Raw genomic sequence first — 12,679 nt, 5'->3', positions numbered from 1 at the left:
TTTTGAATGGCCCGCTAGCAAATGAGAATAAGCAGGCCTCCTACAGTCACTGGTTATTCCCTTGTAGAGCCTGCTGGAGGTTAAATTAGCCAAGCTACAGTCTTCCCTTCAGCCTTAATAATTTGCCGTTCCTTCCCCTCTCCAAAATTACACTGTCTCATTCTGTTTTTTTTCTTTTGAAGTTTGCGTATCGAAGTCATTGGCCAAAGCGATGGGCTTGGTCTCTTTTGACACTGAAACGATATGTTTAGCAAGCAGTCTCAAGCTTTACTCTTGATCTTTCCTCTGGATCATTCTCAGCAGTCTTTTTTTTTAAATCCTCAGTCCTTATGAATGGCTTCCTTAGGGTCCATTCTCTCTGTTTTCACACTGCTTCCTTCCTTGAGGGTCCGGAATCCAGTCCGTACTCTCAACCGGTGCTGCCGCTGGTTTGTAGGACTTCATATGCGAAGCTGCAAGGCAACTCCTAGTCCTCTTCGGCCCCTTATTTCTCCTCCCGACGCGCCGTTCGGATTGCGGTTCCGTCCCTAGTTCAGCCAGGAACCTAACCGCATATCCCTGGTTGGTGCCCATGCCTAGGGGATGGTTTGAGTGGGGCAGGGAGTGGTGTGAATGGAGTGGTGTGTGTGTGTGTGTGTGTGTGTGTGTGTGTGAGGAGGGGCTCCCTTAGTTAAGGTATGAAGGGGAAGTAGTGCACAGGTTGAAATAGATGTACTCGGGCTTGCAGCCGCCAGTTGATGCTGGCCAACCGAAGGCAGTGGAGGAGCCTGGAGGATGCCGGTGGAGGGAAGGGCAGGAGCCGTCCCTGCTTACCACGGGTTTTCCTTGTAGGGATACCCCGGGGGAGTTTTGATGAGGTTCTCCTGCAAGCCCTCAAGGCAGTCGTGGCCACTGAAAGAGGTGAGCGATGTTCCCCAACTCCTTCGCTTGCCTCTCTGCCCCTCCTGGTCCCCAGTGGGTGGGTTGGGCAAGGAGGGCTTGTGACCTGTATGCCAGCAACGGGGAAGGCAGTGTCTGGGAGAGCTAAACCTTGGGCTCACTGTGTGCTCTTTCGGGAAGTGGGAAGGGGAGCGGGCTGAGGTGGAAGGGGCCCTGAGTTCTCAGACTGGCCTTGTAGACTTGTTGTCTGTTTCTTCAGCAGACTGAGGAAGCTTGCAGATCGAGGCCATCCAGAGAGGAGGAGAGCTGATCGGGAGAGGAGGGCCACGTGCGAAGAGACGGGGGAGCATCCAGAAGGCAAGTTCTTCCGCGGAGGCGGAAGGGCTTGCTAAGCAGGGGGCACCAGGAGACCCGAAGCCTGGCGTGATGCCACGCCTGAAGCTCCTGATGACGTATATTACATATTACAGGACTACTATTCCAAGATAGGGAAAAAACAACAAAACACACACACATCAGGCTGCCATTTCCCTATGCTTCTCTTCTTCTTGTACATCTCCCTAACGCCATAGATGACACACTGATGCTTCTTCCCCCCAGGCTTACATAGCCAGTCTGAAAGTCGAGGATTTCTCTCCACCTCCTTCCCCCCCGCCCCAATCTGATCTCCTATGGGACTCCGCTTTCTTCTGGATTGCAAAGTTCTTGCCTTTTGCTTCAAGAACGCAAGTGTTGCTGGTGTCCCGTATTCTAACGCTTTGTCTAATCAGTCAGTAGTAGCTGGTCATGATTCTGTTTTCCATCTTGTTGCATGAAGGATCCTAGCAGCTGCTTTTGCCATGCAGTGAACAAAGTAGCTAGACGTGTGGAGGAGTTTTCTTGTTCTGTTTCCTTACGTCCATATTGTATCCTGTGCTAATTGCCCTTTCAATCTCTTTTGCCTCTCCTCATGAATCATATTCCAGCATTCCCAGGCTTTCTGGCAAGTCCTCCAGATGCGAAAAAACCATGCATCTGTCTCCTGCCGTTCCCAGCATTGGCCGATAGGAGTTTTTGCCATTCCTGCTCTACCTTGGGAAGCAGCAAGCTACCTAAAAAGCATCTTATCCCCGTTTTCTGTTAACATCTGACATTCAGTGTCCCCACAATTTTTGATAGGTGAGCAACGAATACTCGATGCGCCCCACGTTAACTTTAATCCCTGGTGTCTATTCTTTTCTTTTTCTTTCCTCAGACGGGTTCCCACCTTGTTTCGCCGCGGTTGACGGTACCCACATCCCGATCCGAGCACCTGAGGGAAGCATAAAGGAGCACGGGAACAGGAAGGACTTTTGTCCTGTTCTCCTTCAAGGAACCGTGGACTTCTCCGGACGGTTTAAAGATGCCGAGGTGGGGTGGAGTGGGAGGAGGCATGATGCCCTTGTGTTCCGTGAATCGAACCTCAGGGCAACCATGGACCAAGGGGTCTTTGTCCCCGGCAACCCCACCGCCATCATTGAGGGAGTGCGTGTTCCGGCTTTGGTGCTCGGAGATGGAGCCTACCCCACACGACGCTGGCTCATGACTCCCTATAAGCGGCCAAGGACAAATGTGCAGAGCTACTACAACCTCAGGCACTCCCGCGCAAGGAATGTCGTGGAGCGTGCCTTTGGCCCTTTGAAGGCTCGGTTCCATCGCTTGATGTCACGACTCCATGTGCATATAGACAATGTGACACCATTGATCATCGCATGTGTCATCTTGGAACAACATCTGCGAGGACAAGGGACATCACATCCCCTTCCCAGTGGCTGAATCAGACCCTGTAGTCCTTGAGGATGCAGCAGCCATCCCTCAAGCCAGAAAAAAAAGGATCTATTCGGAGGGGTGCAAGGTTCGGGACGCTATGGCCAGTTACCTTTTCAGAAATAGGAGACGGTTTGGATTGTGACCTTTTGCCTATGTGTGCTATGTGAAATAAAGTTTAATGTTCTTTGTTCAACCTTGTCTTCAGCCACTATCTTTGTGTTGTTTGACTAAGTAGCCGATTCTCTGGTCCGAAAGCACTTGAACAGACCTCACTGCCTCACTGTAGTAACACCCCTGTGAGATTGACAAACACAAGACAGAAGCACTCTACAGGCAAGGGTTGGGGAGGCGGCTAGCCAGGAAGTGTTGGCGACACCTACTCCAGTGGAGGACATAGGCACTGATTTTATTTGATGTTCCAGGGAATAATTCCACTGGTGGACAGCATGGCTACATTTAAAGTTTTGGAGGCTGACTTGACTGTGGTGGCTATGAGAAGCCTCTTCCCCCAAATGCTTCTCTCTACTTTGGGACAGCAGTAAGATGCTGTTATTTCCAGCAGAGGTTACCAGCTACTAAGAAGATGGTGGTGCTGGAGAGGGGACTCGTGCGCTTTAAAATTGTGGTTTGGGGTGGGGTGGGGGTGGGGGGTTCCCTGTTTCATCCCCTGTTTCATCCCTGTTTTAAAAAGTTTGTTTAAAATGTTTAAAATGTTTCGGGGGGTTCCCTCTTTCATTCCCTGTTTGATAATGTTTGTTTTCTATTTATTAAAAATAAAATGTTTGTAATACTGTTGGCAGAAAAGCCTCCAGTGGGACTCCTTACACTCACACCCCTTTCACCCCACACCCACACATCACAGTTTAAACCCATTCACCAGAAAGGCCTGCCTGCCTTCAGAGGATCAGAGCATCAGAGCAGTCGTCCAGCCATCCCATTCAGGCTGCCGGGCTTCTAGACACCTTCCTCCTGCTGAGCTTTGAAGGGCTGGGACGGGTTCAGGCCCTTGTCCGCCCAGCGGGAAGGGCGTGCTGCCCTCGGCTGGCTCAGGCACAATGGAGGATGCTAATCTGGAGGGCCTTTCCCTCTGTGGACCAGCAGTTCAGGGACTGGAGTTCAGCAGCTGGGCCAAGGTGTATGTCTCCACCTTATGAGCCTACCTTCTGAATTGTCGGAGGTCAGACATCAACGCGGCTGCTAATGCTGGTGGTGGGGCAGGGAAGCGTGTGCCGAAGGAGTGGGTGTGCCACAGGCCCAGGGGGTGATGTGCACTGATGTCTGCGGATACTACCTTCCCATCCCCTGGCTCGACATCAAGGGGCTCGCCTTCCGGACACCATTAGGAGGGAGGTTCCCCGTGTCGGTGCCCCATCGATGACCACAGGGATTCGGAGGCAGATGCTTCTTTGGGCTGCCCCAACTGTTCCGCTGCAGGGCCTCCCCCTCGGGACTCCGTACAAGGTCCAAGCGGTTGGAGGTTACGTGCAGGGGAGTGCCGGCTTTCGGATCAGACTTTTCTCATGCCGCTGGTGCTCGTAATGCTGCAAGAGAGTCAAGGGGGAGTCACCTGGGTCTCAGGGGCTGCATCCATGTTCCTAGGCCAGGATATCGCAGCACACAGTGGCCAGGCACATGGCACTGCCATGCAAGATACCCATGGCGCAGGGGCACCTGAGGTTGTGGTAGCTTTTCTGGTGAGACCGACTGGCCAGCGGTGCCCGGCTTCCAGAGCATTAAGGAACGATCAGTGGAAGTGGGAGTTTGGGGGCGAAAGTCCCTGAAATGACTGGAGCTGAGGGGGCCAGTTCTTTAATTGGCTTAGCAACCTCTGGGGGCGCCCTCTGCAGATGGTTTGGTTTGCCAAGTGATGGGGTTCTTTAGTTGGACCCGGGTGTGATCTGGGGTTGCACAAGGTTTTTGGCTGGCCTGATGGAATTGGTCCTGGTTATGGAGCGTTGGCGGGAACGGGGCCTGTTTGGCTTCGTTCTGTGGCGGGTCTGCATGGGTTGGAGCGTGTTGGCAGGGAGTCCGGTGTCTGATCAGACTCGCACCCAGATCCTTGGAGGTTTCACATCCAAATCCTAGCCAAGGTTGGCCATGCTTCGCTTCTAAGATACTCAGATTGTGTGACAGCCAGGCAAGGGGCCACGTCGTGGCAGGTCCCAGGGAGAGGTGGATGCTGCTGCTGTCAGCTCAGGCCTAAGGCTCCACGGCCACCGCAGCCAAGTCATGATGAATTGTCTTGATCGTGGATCTCCAGAAGGGGCTCCTGGGCCTTTCGCTGTAGTGGCCTACTCCGTCGGGGGATGGAAGGTCTTGAGGGAGGGGGCTTTCTGGGACTGGTTGGCCGCCCATCCCCTCCCTCCCTCCCTCCCTCCCTCCCTCCCACAGCTTTCCAGAAATCAGGGTGCATAAAGTTTGACAGTACTGCTGTGGTTGCCAAGGGACCCACAACAGCCACAGAATCCAGTGGGCTTCCTTAAAAAAGAAAAAAATGTGTTTCTTCGTTCCCCTCCCCTTCAATCATATTTGGTTCTGGAAAGAGAGGACGTTGTCGTAGAAAACTTTAGAAGAAAAAGAAGAAGAAGAAGAAGAGTTGGTTCTTATATGCCGCTTTTCCCTACCCGAAGGAGGCTCAAAGCGGCTTACAGTCGCCTTCCCTTTCCTCTCCCCACAACAGACACCCTGTGGGGTGGGTGAGGCTGAGAGAGCTCTGATATTACTGCTCGGTCAGAACAGCTCTATCAGTGCCGTGGCGAGCCCAAGGTCACCCAGCTGGTTCCATATGTGGGAGCGCAGAATCGAACCTGGCATGCCAGATTAGAAGTCTGCACTCCTAACCTCTACACCAAACTGGCTCTCTGTAGTGCCCTGTTTTGACTCATAAGGACTTCCCAACCATCTTAAGGTTCCCCTCCTTCTGGAGAACATCAACAGAGAAATATCTGAAACTGTGGCCAGGTTTTTGCAAGGTGCCATCAAACAGCGTCCGGACTGTTATTCAGGACAATTTTCTTGCATATTTATCAATTCCTGGGAGGGCTTTGTTTATTTACTGTGTCTTTTTCTTACTATTTTTCCTTTTCTGTCTCTGTATTCCACTTCCAACTGTAACTCAGATTTTATAGGCCAAGAAATGACTTGTATCTGGAACTATGGGTTCTGGTCTTGCTCTGGAGGGTAACTTTTTTTGCGCACAGAATTGGCCATGCCCATTTAACATTTTTTGCGCTGTTCTGAAAACATGGTTCAGCGGCGTTAAAAACATGAGCTTTTCAACAGCAGAAAATGTTTTCATTCATCCACCCTTCTTCCCTGACATCTCTCCCCTTATGCTCCTGCTCATTTTCAAACTTGGGGCCCCGCGCTGCAGGTGGGGTTTAAAGAAATGTCCTTGTGAACTACAAATGGGTTCGAGGGGTTTGATTGGCTGGTTTGGCAGAGAGTTCTAATGTGGCTGTGTTTGGTTGCTGTGAGACAGTTTATTAGTGCAACAAGATCAACATGTGCTTATATATGCCCACAGTTATAATGGTCAGTTCTTAGTTTGACGAAGAGTGCTTGCACTCGAAAGCTCACGCCTTGAATACATCTTTGTTGGTCTTAAAGGTGCCCCTGGACTCTGATTTTGTTGTCCCCCCCTGGGAGTGACTCATCCCATGCTGGAGTGGGAGGGAAGGCCAGGAAACAGCCCCCTGGGCCACTGTAACCCGAGGGACGGGCGGGACGGGGCCTCCTTTGTGACATCACCCCCTGCTGGTGCCCTGGGCTGCCGCACCCGGGGGGTCCTTTGTGGGTTGTTGAAGGAGCGTTGGAGTTGGAGTTGAAAGAGACTGGTGGAGAAAAATCGTGTTTTGTTGGTTTATTGGTTTATTTCTTTTTGATTTCACTTTATCCATTTATTTAACTAAATTGTTTTATTTATTTTATTTCACTTATTTATTTATTTTAATTATTTTATTTTATTAATTCATTTATTTATTCTTTTTGATTCATTTATATTATTCGTTTTTTATTTATTTAATTTTACCTTTATATTTATTTGTATATATCTGTATATATCTGTATATTTCTTTCTATATATATATATATATTTGTATATATTTGTATATATTTATTTATTTGTATATTTATTTGTACATTTGTATATATTATTTGTATATATTTTTAAGACCATGGCTGAAAAACATCTAAAAATGTAAGTGGGGCACCTGTATTCTTTTCCTATGCAATTTTTATCTCACGATCTCCCAAGCGATCCTGGTTGGGAAGCGGGACGTGTTGCTCTTAGAATCATAGAATCATAGATTTGGAAGGGGCCATACAGGCCATCTAGTCCAACCCCCTGCTCAACGCAGGATCAGCCCTAAGCATCCTAAAGCATCCAAGAAAAGTGTGTATCCAACCTTTGCTTGAAGACTGCCAGTGAGGGGGAGCTCACCACCTCCTTAGGCAGCCTATTCCACTGCTGAACTACTCTGACTGTGAAAAATCTTTTCCTGATTGTTGTTGTTATGTGCGAAGTCGTGTCCGACCCATCGCGACCCCATGGACAATGATCCTCCAGGCCTTCCTGTCCTCTACCATTCCCCGGAGTCCATTTAAGTTTGCACCTACTGCTTCAGTGACTCCATCCAGCCACCTCATTCTCTGTGGTCCCCTTCTTCTTTTGCCCTCGATCGCTCCCAGCATTAGGCTCTTCTCAAGGGAGTCCTTCCTTCTCATCAGGTGGCCAAAGTATTTGAGTTTCATCTTCAGGATCTGGCCTTCTAAAGAGCAGTCAGGGCTGATCTCCTCTAGGACTGACCGGTTTGTTCGCCTTGCAGTCCAAGGGACTCGCAAGAGCCTTCTCCAGCACCACAGTTCAAAAGCCTCAATTCTTTGACGCTCGGCCTTCCTTATGGTCCAACTTTCGCAGCCATACATTGCAACTGGGAAGACCATAGCCTTGACTAAACGCACTTTTGTTGGCAGGGTGATGTCTCTGCTTTTTAGGATGCTGTCTAGATTTGCCATAGCTTTCCTTCCCAGAAGCAAGCGTCTTTTAATTTCTTTGCTGCAGTCCCCATCTGCAGTGATTTGGAGCCCAGGAAAATAAAATCTGTCACTATCTCCATTTCTTCCCCATCTATTTGCCATGATATCTTTTCCTGATATCTAGCCTATATCGTTGTACTTGAAGTTTAAACCCATTACTGCGTGTCCTCTCCTCTGCATCCAACAGAAACAGGATCCTGCCCTCCTCCAAGTGACAACCTTTCAAATACTTAAAGAGGGCTATCATGTCCCCTCTAAGCCTCCTTTTCTCCAGGCTGAACATTCCCAAGTCCCTCAACCTATCTTCATAGGGCTTGGTCCCTAGGCCCCAGATCATCTTCGTCGCTCTCCTCTGTACACTTTCAATTTTATCTACGTCCTTCTTGAAGTGAGGCTCCAGAACGGCACACAGTACTCCAGGTGTGGTCTGACCAGTGCCGTATACAATGGGACTATGACATCTTGTGATTTTGATGTGATGCCCCTGTTGATGCAGCCCAAAATGGCATTTGCCTTTTTTACCGCTGCATCACACTGCCTGCTCATGTTTAGTTTACAATCCACAAGTACCCCAAGGTCTCGTTCACACACAGTGTTACCTAGAAGCGTATCCCCCATCCAGTAGGCATGCTTTGCATTTTTCTGACCCAGATGCAGAACTTTACACTTATCTTTTTTAAATTGCATCTTGTTCTCATTTGCCCATTTTTCCATTGTGTTCAGATCTCGTTGAACTCTGTCTCTATCTTCCGGAGTATTTGCCAGTCCTCCCAATTTGGTGTCAGCTGCAAACTTGATGAGTAGTCCCTCCACCCCCTCATCTAGATCATTAATAAATATGTTAAAAAGTACCGGGCCGAGCACCGAGCCCTGAGGGACCCCGCTATTCACCTCTCTCCAGTCTGATGAAACACCATTGACAAGAACGCTTTGAGTGCGGTTCTCTAACCAATTCCCTATCCACTTAACTATCTGAAAATCCAGATTGCAGTCCTTCAACTTATCCATCAGAACATATTGGGGAACCTTGTCAAAAGCTTTACTAAAATCCAAGTAAATGACATCAACCGAATTTCCACGATCCAGCAAACCTGTTACTTGGTCAAAAAAGGAAACCAGGTTGGTCTGGCAGGACCTGTTGGAGACAAATCCATGCTGACTTTCTTGGATCACGAAATTGCCCTCCAGATATCTGCTCCATTATCTTCCCCACAACAGAGGTCAGACTCACTGGTCTGTAGTTTCCCGGGTCATCCTTCCTCCCTTTTTTGAAGATCGGAATAACGTTTGCTCTCTTCCAGTCCTCCGGGACATCTCCAGTCCTTAAAGAGGGCCCGAAGATGATGGACAAGGGCTGTGCAAGTTCTCTGGAAAGTTCTTTGAGCACTCTTGGGTGCACTTCATCCGGACCAGGGGATTTGAACTCATCAATGGGCTTCCCTGGCCAATTTTAGCTCACTCTCAGCTTTGGCCTTTCTGATGATTGATCTACAGTGCATAGTAACCTGTAGGCACTGGTTAGTATCTGCCTAGTAACCTGTAGGCACCTCATCTTCTCCAAGCGATGAGGCTGTCCGAACGCTCAGCTCCGTGTCAGGGGAGGGAAAGAGTGTGTCAGGCCTTCTCCGGTCCCTCCACCCTCGCAGGCAAGAGGGGCCAAGAGCCCCCCACCGGGTGCCCAGGGGAGATTCTCTCCAGACCTCCGATGCCCTCAGAGTCACGATGCGGAGACGGAGGGACCTGCCCTCATCCCAGAGAGACTCCCTCAAGTGTTCTTTCTTATCAGGGCGGGTGGTTAGGTGGGACTGCAGACACAGGGTGCCGCCAGGCCAGTGACTCCCCTTCTCTTCCCTCCCTTCTAGCCTCCAGCGCTTAAGGGCCCTCTTCAAACGGGCCAAGGTCGCCCCCCGGGCCGGAGGAGAGGTGCAGCCTGCAGGTGAGGAGTGGAACGGAGGGCAGGGAGGGGCAGGGAGGGGGGCGGAAGAGGCAGAGCTGTTGAGGACAGTGACATTCCCAGGGCTCAGGCCCCCTGTGGCTCCCAGCACAAGGAGTGCTTTTGGAACCAGCCCGACAGGGCTTGGAAATCTCGTGGCACCTTCAAGAACGACCCCATTGATTAGGGTACGTTGTCGGTGTGTCATGGCCCCTTTCGCCAGTCGGATCTGTAATGACAGACGACAACGGGGCATTCGTGGAGGGCTCCTGTGGGGAGGAGAAAAGGGTAGCCCTAATGGACCCCATTCTTTCGAAGAAGGGGGGAAAGGGACACGATGTGGAGAAGGTGTGTGTGTGGGGGGGGAGTCTCCTCCTAGAGTGACAGAATGTGCCGATTCTCCCACTGGAGTCGGAGGGAGGCCCGGAGACGAAACGGCTCCCCTGATGGTTTCTGTGAAGGTGCCCGACAGCAGTGCCCACGGTCGGGGCCCTGAAGAATTGTGCCTGAAGGCCAAATCGGGCTCCCCCCACACAGGAGGGCTCCACAGTCCGGGCTGAGCTGTGTGGCCATCAGAGCCCCTTGGGGGTGCTGGGGGGACACCGAGGGGGGCTGCCACGCACTACAGGCAGAGAAGTCGATGGGGGGAGGCTCGCTCTCCTGCTGTGGATGGAGCCCCACCCTCAAACCGGGGAGCCACTGGACCTGTTGCTGAAGCGATGATCCAGAGGACCCCTGAGGGGCGAGAGGGAAGGAAGCCCCCCCCTCCCCAGGGCAGGATTGGACCCAGCCCAGAACGTGTTCCCTCTGCCGACCTCTGGGTGGGGATCAGCCCGCAGGGGCACGGAAGCGGACTCTTCGCCCCTGGGAGCCCGCTGGGAAGGGCTCCGAGGGAAGGCACCATGGAAGGCGCAAGGAAAGCGGGATCTCTCCGCGTATTAACCGGGCCCTTCCTCCCCAGCTGCCGCTGCCTGCAGGAGGCGCCCCAAGAGGGGAGCGGCGGAATGCATCGCCCACTTCCTGGCCGCCAAGGATACGGTAAGCCCCACGAGGCACCAGGAGAAGCGCAGTGTCCCTTCCCTTGCGAGGCTGTTCCCCTTCCGTTCCCCTTCCTCTCGGATTTCGCTGGCTCCAGTAGCAGAGGGATGGCAGTCTCAGGAGCAAGGGGGGCCCGGCACACGGATCCCGCACTGACTTGCAGCCGCCCCCGAGAGGGGTGCTTGCAGAAAAGGGACCGGGGTCCCCATCCTCCCAGGCCCCTGGGTTAGGAAGCCCCACAGCTGTCCCACGCGCACCTCTTGGAGGGACGGGACCCTCTACCCTGCCTCCTTCTGCAAAGGATGCCGTCTCCTCGGGGTCCAGCCATGTGCCCTGAGGGCCAGGGCAGCCATGGAGACTTTCAGGAGGGAGCCTCCTCGGGAGCAGGAGAAGCAGCGGCTCGTGTCCAGCCAGATGGACTGCCCCTGACTGGGGATGCTGCTTCTCTCCTTGGCCCTCCATGGCCAGGCTCACAGCCTGCCTCTCGCCACTTGCAGGGCCCCAGACAGGACCGGGCATTCTTACAGGCGGTCCGGGGGTTCTGCCACGGCCGGGAGCGTTCTCTGCCTTCTTGCAAGCAAAGGATTGCAGAGAAAATACGAGTGAGTGAGACTCAGGACTGGGGGGGGGGGGGAGGAAAGGGAGTGGGGGGCAGGAGCAGACCTGCCCCAGCCCAAGGAGCTCTGATGTTTTCTTTTTGAAACCTTTGTCTCCCCAAGGACATCATGCACAAGTCATTCCTTGCCCTAGAGGCGAGATTGGTTGGATGTATGGAGGCTGTGGCAGAGCTGAGGTATGTTTCTTCCTGAGGGAACCTTGGTGCCAGGCCCTCGGAGGGGAGGGAGGGAGGGAGACCGTCCTGGGGCTGCAGGATGGTCAACAGAGCCAGCCCAAGGGAGAGACGGGAGGCCATGGCTGCTTCCTGCCCGGCCTCAGGGCGATGCGGGCAGAGTGCCTGAGGGCAGCACCTGTTCTCCAGCTGGGAGCAGTGCCTCCCTCCCCGAGGCTCTCCCTGACTCTCAGGCGCTGCACTGCCATCCTCTCCTCCACCCTCACCCTCACGCTGCTCAGGGGGAAGTGGCGAGCCTCAGACGAAGCCCCGGCAGGGCTGGGGGATTGCCCTCCCTTCCAGCACGGAGTCTAATCCCGGCCCTTCTGTCCTGCCAGCAAGTTCCATCCGCCCCTGAGGACAGATCTCCGGCAGTCGATTGTAGCCTGGGCTCTGGGGATGGTCCTCGGAGGCCCCCCGATACAGGCAGACCCCGCAGGCCAGGTACCTTGAGCGACACCTGATTTCTCAAGAGGGTGGCAGACACACCTGGCGGTCCCGTCTTCTCTGGAGGACGAGGTCCAGCTGTGGGGAGAGCTGTGTCCCTCCTCCGGAAGAGGCGAAAGACGCAGGGTCCCTCTTTGGGTCCCGAATCCAGAGGCCTCCTTCCCTGGAGGATGGAGTGGTGGTCTTCAAGGCTTCCTGGCCAGCCCTGGGGCGAGGGGGGGTCAGCCTTTTCATGCCAGATCGCTCTTCCCATCAGGCCCTGCAGCAGAAGGCAGAGGAGGCCCTGCGCAGGATGCTGCGGGGCCTGATCCGGGAGGATCCCTCCGCAGGCCACCTGGACACCCTGCTGGACGTAAGTAGCTGGAGAAGGTGGGAGGGAGATGGGCCAAGGGGATCCCAAGGGAGCCCAGTGGGGAGAAAGGGTCACCTCTGGCGCAACACAATCCCCCCCACCCTCCTGCCGCATGGGGGGGCCCTCCCACCTGGCTGCTCTAGAACCCCATTCCTGGAATTTGGCTTTCTGTGGCGGCAGCAGAGTGGCTTGCCTCTCTCCTGGGGGAAGGACTCCCAAGGAGCTGCCGTCCGTGAGCCGTGGGAGCACGCCAACTGGAAGGGTCACTGGGCACCCCGGCTCCAGGCTGGGAGACGACGGGCCCCTCAGGGGGCAGGTTGGGGGCAGGCAGCTCTCCCACAGGAACAGAGCCCTTTCCAGAGCCTGGGGCCCACCC

At 53.4% G+C, this 12,679-nt stretch overlaps 1 long non-coding RNA gene across 1 annotated transcript; it reads left to right on the top strand.

The window, feature by feature from the left end:
* The first annotated feature begins 6,734 nt into the window (after positions 1-6,734).
* Positions 6,735-10,653, top strand: LOC143820953 (uncharacterized). The gene is made up of 3 exons (XR_013225605.1): positions 6,735-6,865; positions 9,567-9,640; positions 10,599-10,653. It is a non-coding gene; the product is annotated as an uncharacterized LOC143820953 (long non-coding RNA).
* Positions 10,654-12,679: the final 2,026 nt, after the last annotated feature.

Source organism: Paroedura picta, chromosome 11, assembly GCF_049243985.1.
Source record: "Paroedura picta isolate Pp20150507F chromosome 11, Ppicta_v3.0, whole genome shotgun sequence".
NCBI lineage: Eukaryota > Metazoa > Chordata > Lepidosauria > Squamata > Gekkonidae > Paroedura > Paroedura picta.
This window is presented reverse-complemented; position numbering and strand designations above follow the sequence as displayed.